A 9,579-nucleotide genomic window follows, 5' to 3' on the forward strand; every position below is an offset into this window, starting at 1 on the left:
CTCCAGAGGCCACCCCTGGGCTGGTTCACTGAACAGAACAGGCTGCACAGAGCCCTGTTTTTAATCAACTGCAACGCGCACACATGATCATCTAGACACACCGGAAACAAGCTTAATGAAACCATACCCTTCTTACGTGCAGTGAACTCTTGATTTTTTAATTCCACTCTTTTCTAATTCTTTTTGGGTTTTCGTGGTTTTTGTATTTTTGAGACACGGTTTCACTCTGTCGCCCAGGCTGTCGTGCAGCGGTGCAATCTTGGCTTACAATAACCTCCACCTCCCAGGTTCAAGCGATTCTCCTGCCTCAGCCTCAGCTGGGATTACAGGCACGCGCCACCACGCCCAGCTAATTTTTGTATTTTTAGTAGAGATGGGGTTTTACCATGTTGGCCAGGCTGGTCTCGAACTCCTGACCTCAGGTGATCCACCCGCCTCAGCTTCCCAAAGTGCTGGGATTACAGGCATAAGCCACCATGCCTAGCCTCTAATTCATTTTTTTAAATGCTGGTTGCAACCCACTACCTCATCTCACAGCCCCTGTGAATCATGAGTGTCAATGCCTAGTTTGAAAAACAGTATCATGGAAAAAATCCTCCAGGCCTTAAAGGAGGGTGAGGCTCAAGGATGAGGGTCAACACTATTTTCTGCTGTCAACCTAAAGCCCCTACTCTGTTCTTGCTGGCTATCCCAGCAGCCTCTGACCTGGTCTCTCCCCTGCACCACCCTCTACACTTCTGCCCGTTCTCATCACATCTCTTCCAGGTCCCCAAACCATCCTCTACTTCAAGAGGTCGCCCCAGTAGAGCCCAGACTTCTCACCTGGGCTCCTGGGCTGAACACCTCTAGTGCCCAGAGACCTGTTGGCTTCATCTCCCACACGCTGTTCCCAGTCGACGGTCCTCCACGTCTTCCCCATCTGGCAAACTCATTCATGCTTTGAGATTCACCCCAAAGGCATCTACCTTGGGATCACTTGAGCCTTAGAGGTCAAGGCTGCAGTGAGCCATGATCTCAACACTGTACTCCAGCCTGGACGACAAAGTGGGACCTTGTCTCAGGAAAAAACAAACATAAAAGGCCTTCACTTCCATGATGCCTCTCCTGATTGCCCCTTGTCCCCCATCGTAGTTAATTGTTTAGACCAGTGGTTTTTTTTTTTTTCTTGAGACAGGGTTTCACTCCCGTTGCCCAGGCTGGAGTGCAATGGTGCGATCTTGGCTCACAACAATCTCCGTCTCACAGACTCAAGTGATCCTCCCACCTCAGCCTCCCAAGTAACAAGGACTATAGGTGCGCACCACTGCACTGGCTAATTTTTGTGTATTTTTTGTAGAGACAGAGTTTTGCCACATTGTCCAGGCTGGTTTCGAACTCCAGAGCTCAAGTAATCTGCCCGCCTTGGCCTCCCAAAGTGCCGGGATTACAGGAATGAGCCACCACTCCCGGCCAGACCACTGGTTCTTAAAAGTGTGGTCCCCAAACCATCAGCAGCAGCAGCAGCACTGGGAAACATTAGAAGTGCAAACCCTCAACACCCACCACCCACCCCCACCCAACCTCCTACATTCAAAACTCTGATAGTGGGGCTCAATGATCTGTGGTTTAACAAGCTTTCTGGTAATTCTGGTACACGATCAACTTTGAGACCCACTGACTTAGACCACAGAAGGTCAAGAGAAAGTTCTGGCAAAAAGCTGCACCAAGAAGTGCCAGGTAACAGCAAATGATCATAGAAGAAAAGCAGTACTCTCTTAAGGACCTTCCAGCCTGACCCTTGATCCTGCTGGATTATGAAGAGGTTGTAACCTTGTTTGAGCCAGAATGATGCTTTCAGCTTCCAGATCTATCCCAGCTCCTTTCTAGTGTATGTTCACTAATTCCTGCATCACTAGCAGGATGAGATGGAAGGAGAAGTTGGCCTCTCCCCAGCAACAATGATAGTAGCCAGTGTTAACTGAGTTCTCTTGGCATGTCAGGCACTGTTTTGCGTGCTTCTAACTGGATTATCTCCCTTAATGGTCTCAACAACCTTGCAAGGTAGGTATGGGTGCAACTTCAATTGGACAAATAAGAAAAATGAGGCACAAAGAGGTGAAGTCATTTGCCCATGTTCAAGTGCATAACCTAAATACACGCCCAGGCAGTTCCCCTCTAGAGCCTGCACCATAACCATGGCCCTGTGCTACCACAGAGAAAAGGCTTGCTGAGTTAATTCACCATATAAACAGCCATTGTTTACCCACCAAACACACACTTGTAATTGGCACCCAGGCTGGAGTGCACTGGGATATCATAGCTCAATGCAGCCTCGAACAGGGAGACTGAAAACTAAATTTGGAAAAGATTTTGAAGGCCAGGGAATAAGAGTCTTCCTTGCAAGGACTTCAAACTTTGTCCTGTGAGCAATTGGGAACTTCTCAAATTTCTGCAAGGAAAGTTTTAGGGAGATAAATTTGGTGGCAGTGAGGATAGAGTCCACTGACAAATGAAACCAACCACTGATGCTGCCACACCCCATAGTCCCAGGTAGCCCACAGGCCCACATGAATTCCTCCTGCTTTTAGTTTAGTGTCATTTCCAACCTCAGCCCCACTCAGATGTCCTGCGGCTTGACCCTAGCAAGTGTCTATATGCTGTGGCCTGCATTCACCTCTCCAGACAGTTAGAGGGGGTTCCCATCTAGTCTTCATGATACTCCATGCATTGTGACCCCATCTTCATGTAATTGCCTGACCGGTTTCTTGCCTGCTGCCCAGAAAAGCCAAACACCGAGAACAGCAGGAGTTGCAGCAATGAAAGAGTTTAATAATCACTGGGCCAGGCAAGCAGAAGGATGGGAGAGGTTTCTTAAATCCACCTCCCTGAGAATTTGGAGACTAGAGTTTTTCAAGGATAATTTGGCTGGTGGGTAGGCTAGAGAATGGGGAATGCTGATTGGTTGGGTCGGGGATGAAATCACAGGGGATGGAAGCTGTCTTCTTGCACTGAATCAGTTTCTGGCTAGTGGTCACAGATCTGGTTGAGCCAGTTTCTTGGTATGGCTCATTGGTCCAGGTGGTGCCAGTTAGTCTATCAGAATGCAAGGTCTGAAATATGCCTTGAACACCAGTCTTAGGTTTTACAATAGTAATGTTATCTAGAGGAACAACTGGGAAGGTTACAAATCTTGTGACCACTGGCTACCTGAGCCATAATTCTAATCTTGTGGCAAATCTGTTAGTTTTAGACAAAGGTGGTTTTGGTCCCCAAGCAAGGAGGGGTTCGTTTTAGGAAGATACTGTCATCATCTTTGTTTTAACAGTAATGCAAACTAAAACTAAATTTAAACTAAATTCCTCCCATAGTTAATTTGGCCTACACCCAGGAATGAGCAAAGATAGTTTGCTTGTGAAGTTAGAAGCAAGATGGAGTTAGGTATGTCAGACTTGTTATCATAACTTTTGCAATGGTGGTTTCATTTAGGCTCCCAGCATCAAGAGATGCTCATATATTTGTCCCTCTCCTCACCTCCTCCCTCCACCCACAAGGATCAGGAGACAGCATCAAACTCTGCACCCCATGACACTGCCCCATGTCAGGGTCTCACCAGCACCCCATTGCCTTGGGACCTCAGGGCTAATTACCTCAAGCCTTATCCCCAGTCTCAAGTCCTAATGATTCCATCTCCCACCCTCCTCATATCCTGAGCCCTCATATCCATCTCTCTTCTCTGGACCATCCTTTCACCGTCCTACTGTCCTGGGAGGACACAGGCTCCTCTGCAGCTCTCTAGAAAGGGGGCATCTTCTCTCCGTCATCCTCCTCACTAGGGCTGAGGTGGGCAGGGGTCATCCTGCTCTGGCTGCTGCTCTCAGAGCATCCTCCCAGCTCCTGTCACCCTGGGAGCAATCAGCTGCTGACCACTCCCTGCTCAGTCCTCCAAGAAGTTTCCCCAGATCACTGACAGCACTTCTATCACCATTTTCATTTCACCATTTTCATATCCTCAGGGAGCCTCTGCTCTCTCTTGTTGTCACTGCCTGGGCTCTGGCTCAATCAATAACTGCAGCTCCTCCCTGATCTCATCTCCAATACTGCACTCTGACCCTGCCCCTTGCTGCCTCCTCCCCTGCAACCTCCCAACTCAACAATCCTTTGGAGCTACCATGGCCCTATCTCCGGCTTCTCTCTTTGTTCACTTCCTTCCTTCCTCAATTGAAGAATTATTATAATCACTTCCTTGCTTATATCCTCAATGCTATCATTCCTCTCTTGCTCTGTTGAGCCACATACTGCAGTAGCTACATCTGAACCTCGGTGAATTAAATGCATTTCTTCCCTCCCCATGATTAGGTGAGAGAAAAGCACAAAATTGTGCTGTGATCATGAGCTTTTTTTAAAAAAGCAATAGTTTTTGGGATACAGGTGGTTTGTGGTTACATGGATAAGTTATTTAGTGGCAACTTCTGAGATTTTAGTGCACTTGTCACTGGAGCAGTGTATGCTATACCCAATATGTAGTCATTTTTCCCTCAACCCCCTGCCAATCTTCCCCACTGAGTCCCCAAAGTCCATTATATGTGATCATGACTTTAAGTGGGGCCTTAATGCTTCCTGGAAATCACATTTGTTTTCTACTCTCGTGGGTGGCTGTCATGCCTGAGGGTTGGCTTGTCCAAGACTGATTTCCTTCAGACTGGCCTGTGAAACTCTGAAAACCAGCTATAATACAAAGCTTAAAGCCATCAATCTTGGAAAACTGGAAGGCTCAGATAACCAGCCCTCATCCCACTCAGGGAAGAACTAAGGCCTCCCCCTCCAAACCATGAACACTTAGCTGGCAGGACAGCACCAGAGCAAAGGTGCCCAGACATTGCATTGCTCTTCTGTCCTGGCCCCAGTTGATACCACAGAAGGAGCCAGAGCTTTCCTACTTATGCAAGTTAAAGACCCGATGGACCAAAGATTAAAGTGTCTACCCAGGAGTCTAGACTTGGGCAAGAGGGACCTTTTGCCTGGACACACACACATTTAGTAAAGAGCACATGGCCACCTCTGTCACTTGGGACTCACTGTGTAGAGTATTGCTGTTTAACAGCTGCCAGTCCCCTAAACATTCTCTCTTCTGGCTGCCACCACCTAGACCCCAGGGACCTGCTTCATGTCTTGCCTTGTGTCCTCAAGATAGGAGGCAGCTGCTTCCAGGATCCCAAATCAACATATCCAGGATCAAAATAAACAAAATCAACATTCGATCCTGGATCAAAAATCAGTAGTAGTAGTTTTTATACACAAACAGTGAACTGTTCAAAAAATAAATAAAACAATCTCAGATACTCGGGAGGCTGAGGCAGGAGAATTGCTTGAACCCAGGAGGCAGAGGTTGCAGTGAGCTGAGATCACACCACTGCACTCCAGCCTGGGTGACAGAGTGAGACTCCATCTCATTTTTTAAAAAATCTCATTTATGTTAGCATTGAAAAATATTTAATACTTAGAAATAAATTTAACCAAGAAGGTAAAAGACCTGTACACTGAAAACTGTAAAATACAGATAAATTGAAGAAGACACAGATAAACGGAAAGATATACTATGTTCATGGATTGGATAATTAATATTCTTAAAATGACCATACTACCCAAAGCAATCTACAGATTCAATGTAATCCCTATCAAAATTCCAATGACATTTTTCACAGGAAGAGAAAAAAATAAATAAATATTGTATGAAACTGCAAAAGACCCCAAATAGCCAAAGCAATGTTGAACAAACAGAACAAAGCTCAAGGCATCACGCTACCTGATTCCAGAACATACTACAATGCTACAGTAACCAAAACAGCATGGTACTGCCAGGCACCATGGCACCCACCTGTAGTCCCATTTACTTGGGAAGCTGAGGAGGGACAATGGATTGAGCCCAGGAGTTCAAGACTGCTGCAGTGCACTATAATTGCCAGAACCCATCTCTCAAAAACAAACAAACAAACACAATATAACCCCTGCAAGGACAGCATGGTGTGGCACGAAAACAGACACATAGACCAGTGGGACAGAATACAGAGCCCAGAAATAAATCCACACATTTACAGTCAATTGATCTTTGACAAAGATGACAAGAGTACACAATGGAGAAAGGACAGTCTCTTCAATAAATGGTGTTGGGAAAACTAGATCTCCACATACACAAGAATGAAAGTATTCCGTTGTCTTACACCATACGCAAAAAACTCTAAATGGATTAAAGACTTAAATATAAGACCTGAAACTGTAAAACTCCTAGAAGAAAAAAATGGGGGAAAACTTCCTTGACATTGATCTGGGCAATGATATTTTTGGATATGACCCCAAAAGCACAGGCAACAGAAGCAAAAAAAATAAGACAATGGGGATTGCATTAAGCTAGAAAGCTTCTACACAGCAAAAGAACAATCAACAGAGTGAAGAGACAATCTACAGAATGGAAGAAAATATTTGCAAACCATACATCTGATAAGGGGTTAACATTCAAAATACAACTTAATAACAAAAATACAACCTGATTTTAAGATGGGCAAAAGGGGGGCTTGCAGGGAGGTGGGGATGGTTAATGGGTACAAAAAATAGAATGAATAAAACCTGCAGGGTGACTATAGTCATTAATAATTTAATTGTACATTTAAAAATAAATAAAAATGTAATTGGATTGTTTGTAACACAAAGGATAAATGCTCGAGGGGATGGATGCCCCATTCTCCATGATGTGATTATAAGCATTGCATGCCCATATCAAAGCATCTCATGTACCCCATAAATATATACACCTACTATGTATCTGCAATAAAAAATAAATAAATAATGGGCAAAGGACCCGAATAGACATTTCTCAAAAGAAGGCATACAAGGCCAGACACGGTGGCTCACGCTTGTAATCCCAGCACTTTGGGAGGCCGAGGCAGGCAGATCACCTGAGGTCGGGAATTTGAGACCAGCCTGACCAACATGGAGAAATCCTGTCTCTACTAAAAATACAAAATTAGCCAGGCGTGGTGGCACATGCCTGTAGTCCCAGCTACTCAGGAAGCTAAGGCAGGAGTATTGCTTGAACCCCAGAGGCGGAGGTTGTGGTGAGCCGAGATCACACCATTGCACTCCAGCCTGGGCAACTTGAGTGAAACTGTCTCCAAAAAAAGAAAAAAAAAAAAAAGTGGGGAGGCCAACAGGTATTATTTTTTAATGCTCAACAGCACTAATCATAAGGTAAATGCAAATTAAAACCTCAATGAGATATCACCCCACACCTATTAGAATGGGTATTATCAAAAAGACAAAAATACCAAGTGCTGGCAAGGCTGTGAGGAAGAGGGAACCCTTGCACGCTGTTGGTAGGAATGTAAATTGGTACAACTGTTATGGAAAACAGTTTGGAGGTTCCTCCAAAAACTGAAAATAGAACCACCATATCATCCAACCATCCCATTTCTAAGTATACATCTGAAGACATTGACGTCAGTAAGTCAAAGAGACATCCGCACTTCCATGCTGGTTGCAGCACTATTCATGATAGCCAAGATAGGGAGTCCGCCTGGGTGTCCATCCACAGATGAATGGATAAAGAGAAAGTGGTACAGGCACCCAGTGGAGTATAATTCAGCCTCAACAAATAAAGAAATCCTGTCACTTGCAACAACACAGATGAACCTGGAGGACATTATGCTAATGAAATAAGCCAAGCACAGAAAGACAAATACTACATGATCTCACTCATATACGGAATCTAAACAAAGTTGAACTCATAGAAGCAGAGAATGGTGGTTGCCAGGGATTTGTGGGGCCAAGGGTGTGTGGGAAATGGAGAGCTGTTGGTCAAAGGGTAATAAAATTGAAGAAGGGGGGGAAAAAACAGCAGCTGCTTCCAAATGCCATAAGGTTGTTTATGTCAACACTGGAGACAGAGTCAGCTTCAGAGAGAGGTGGCAACACTTCGCATAGGAAAACCCTGTTTAATTCATGCATCAAACCCTTCTTCTCAAGATCGTGTTACTATGAAAAGTAATGGCAGAAACCACAATTACTTTTGCACCAACCTAATATGCTAGATTTTTGCATAATATAGTGTTGTTTCTCAGGGTAGAGCTTCCAGCTTCTCACTCTTTGTGCTATTCCAGTATGTGGTTCTTGATATATGCATGAATGAGCACTGTATTCACAACATCTGCACGTAGCAACTGAGGAAATTTCCTAATGATGAACAACTGGTATGACTTACATTTCCATCTACGCAGGACCAGAGGTAATATGAAAAAAGCATGATACTGATTCTTTTTTTTTTTTTCTTTTTTTGAGACAGAGTCTTGCTGTGTCGCCCAGGCTGGAGTGCAGTGGCGCAATCTCGACTCGCTGCAACTTCCACTTCCCGGGTTCAAGCGATTCTCCTGCCTCAGTCTCCCAAGTAGCTGGGACTACAGGCATGTGCCATCATGCCTGGCTAATTTTTGTATTTTTAGTAGAGACGGGGTTTCACCATGTTGGCCAGGCTGTTCTCAAACTCCTGACCTCAAGTGATCTGCCTGCCTCAGGCTCCCAAAGTGCTGGAATTACAGGGGTAAGCCACTGCACTCAGCTGATACTGATTCTTTACACTGAAAACAAACACTAGAATTCTAGAATTGCTCATAGGTATATTTTTATAAATTATTTGCTAAAATTTAAAATATTTTCAAATCTCAAGATAGTATTACTGAATCAAATGGCATTAAATAATTTTAATATAAAAACTGTTCTCCAATAGTTATAATTTATAGTTTGACTTTAATTTGGAGATACTTTTGAAAATCTAAAAGTCACTGAAAGTAGGCAAAATAATTTTAATTTTTAAATATTTACTTTCTCAATGGAAACTTATTCAAATGTTGGGCAACTTGAATAAAATATGTTTTTTAAATCTTTTTTTTTTTTTTGAGACAGGGTCTCACTCTGTCACCCGGGCTGGAGTGCAGTGGCACGATCATAGCTCACTGCAGCCTCCAACTCCTGGGCTGAAGTGATCCTCCTACCTCAGCCTCACAAGTAACTGGGACTACAGGCACATGCCACCACAATGGGCTAATTTTTAAATTTTTAGGAGGGATGGGGTCTCACTGTGTTGCCCAGGCTGGTTTCGAACTCCTGGGCTCAAATGATCCTCCCGCTGCAGCTTTTCCAACGTGCTGGGATTACAAGCATGGGCCACCACTCCTGGCCCTTCACTGAACTTTTTGATGATAATGGTTTCCATTTCCCCAGCTCATTCCTTATTGCCTTGGAGAATCCTGGATCCCTGGGCTTCTTGTAGAACATCCTTATTTGATGGATCTTCTGGCTGTACATCCACCTGAGCTCCCCATTTCCCTGCATTTTTAAATCCGTTTCTCCATCTATGGCAGCAACTCAAGATCATGGAGGACATTGTACTTTTCCTCCCTATTAGGGGCAGGATGTGCTTGGCTGAGTCTTCCTGTAGGCTCACCTGACAAGAGGGGCTATCGGGGCAGGTCCTGGGTGCATAGGCAATGTTGTTTTGTAGGGGACAACATTATCCCCAAACAAGGAGGGAGTGACTGCTCTTAATAAGGAGAG

The sequence above is a fragment of the Pan troglodytes genome, chromosome 6 (assembly GCF_028858775.2).
Source record: "Pan troglodytes isolate AG18354 chromosome 6, NHGRI_mPanTro3-v2.0_pri, whole genome shotgun sequence".
Taxonomy (NCBI): domain Eukaryota; kingdom Metazoa; phylum Chordata; class Mammalia; order Primates; family Hominidae; genus Pan; species Pan troglodytes.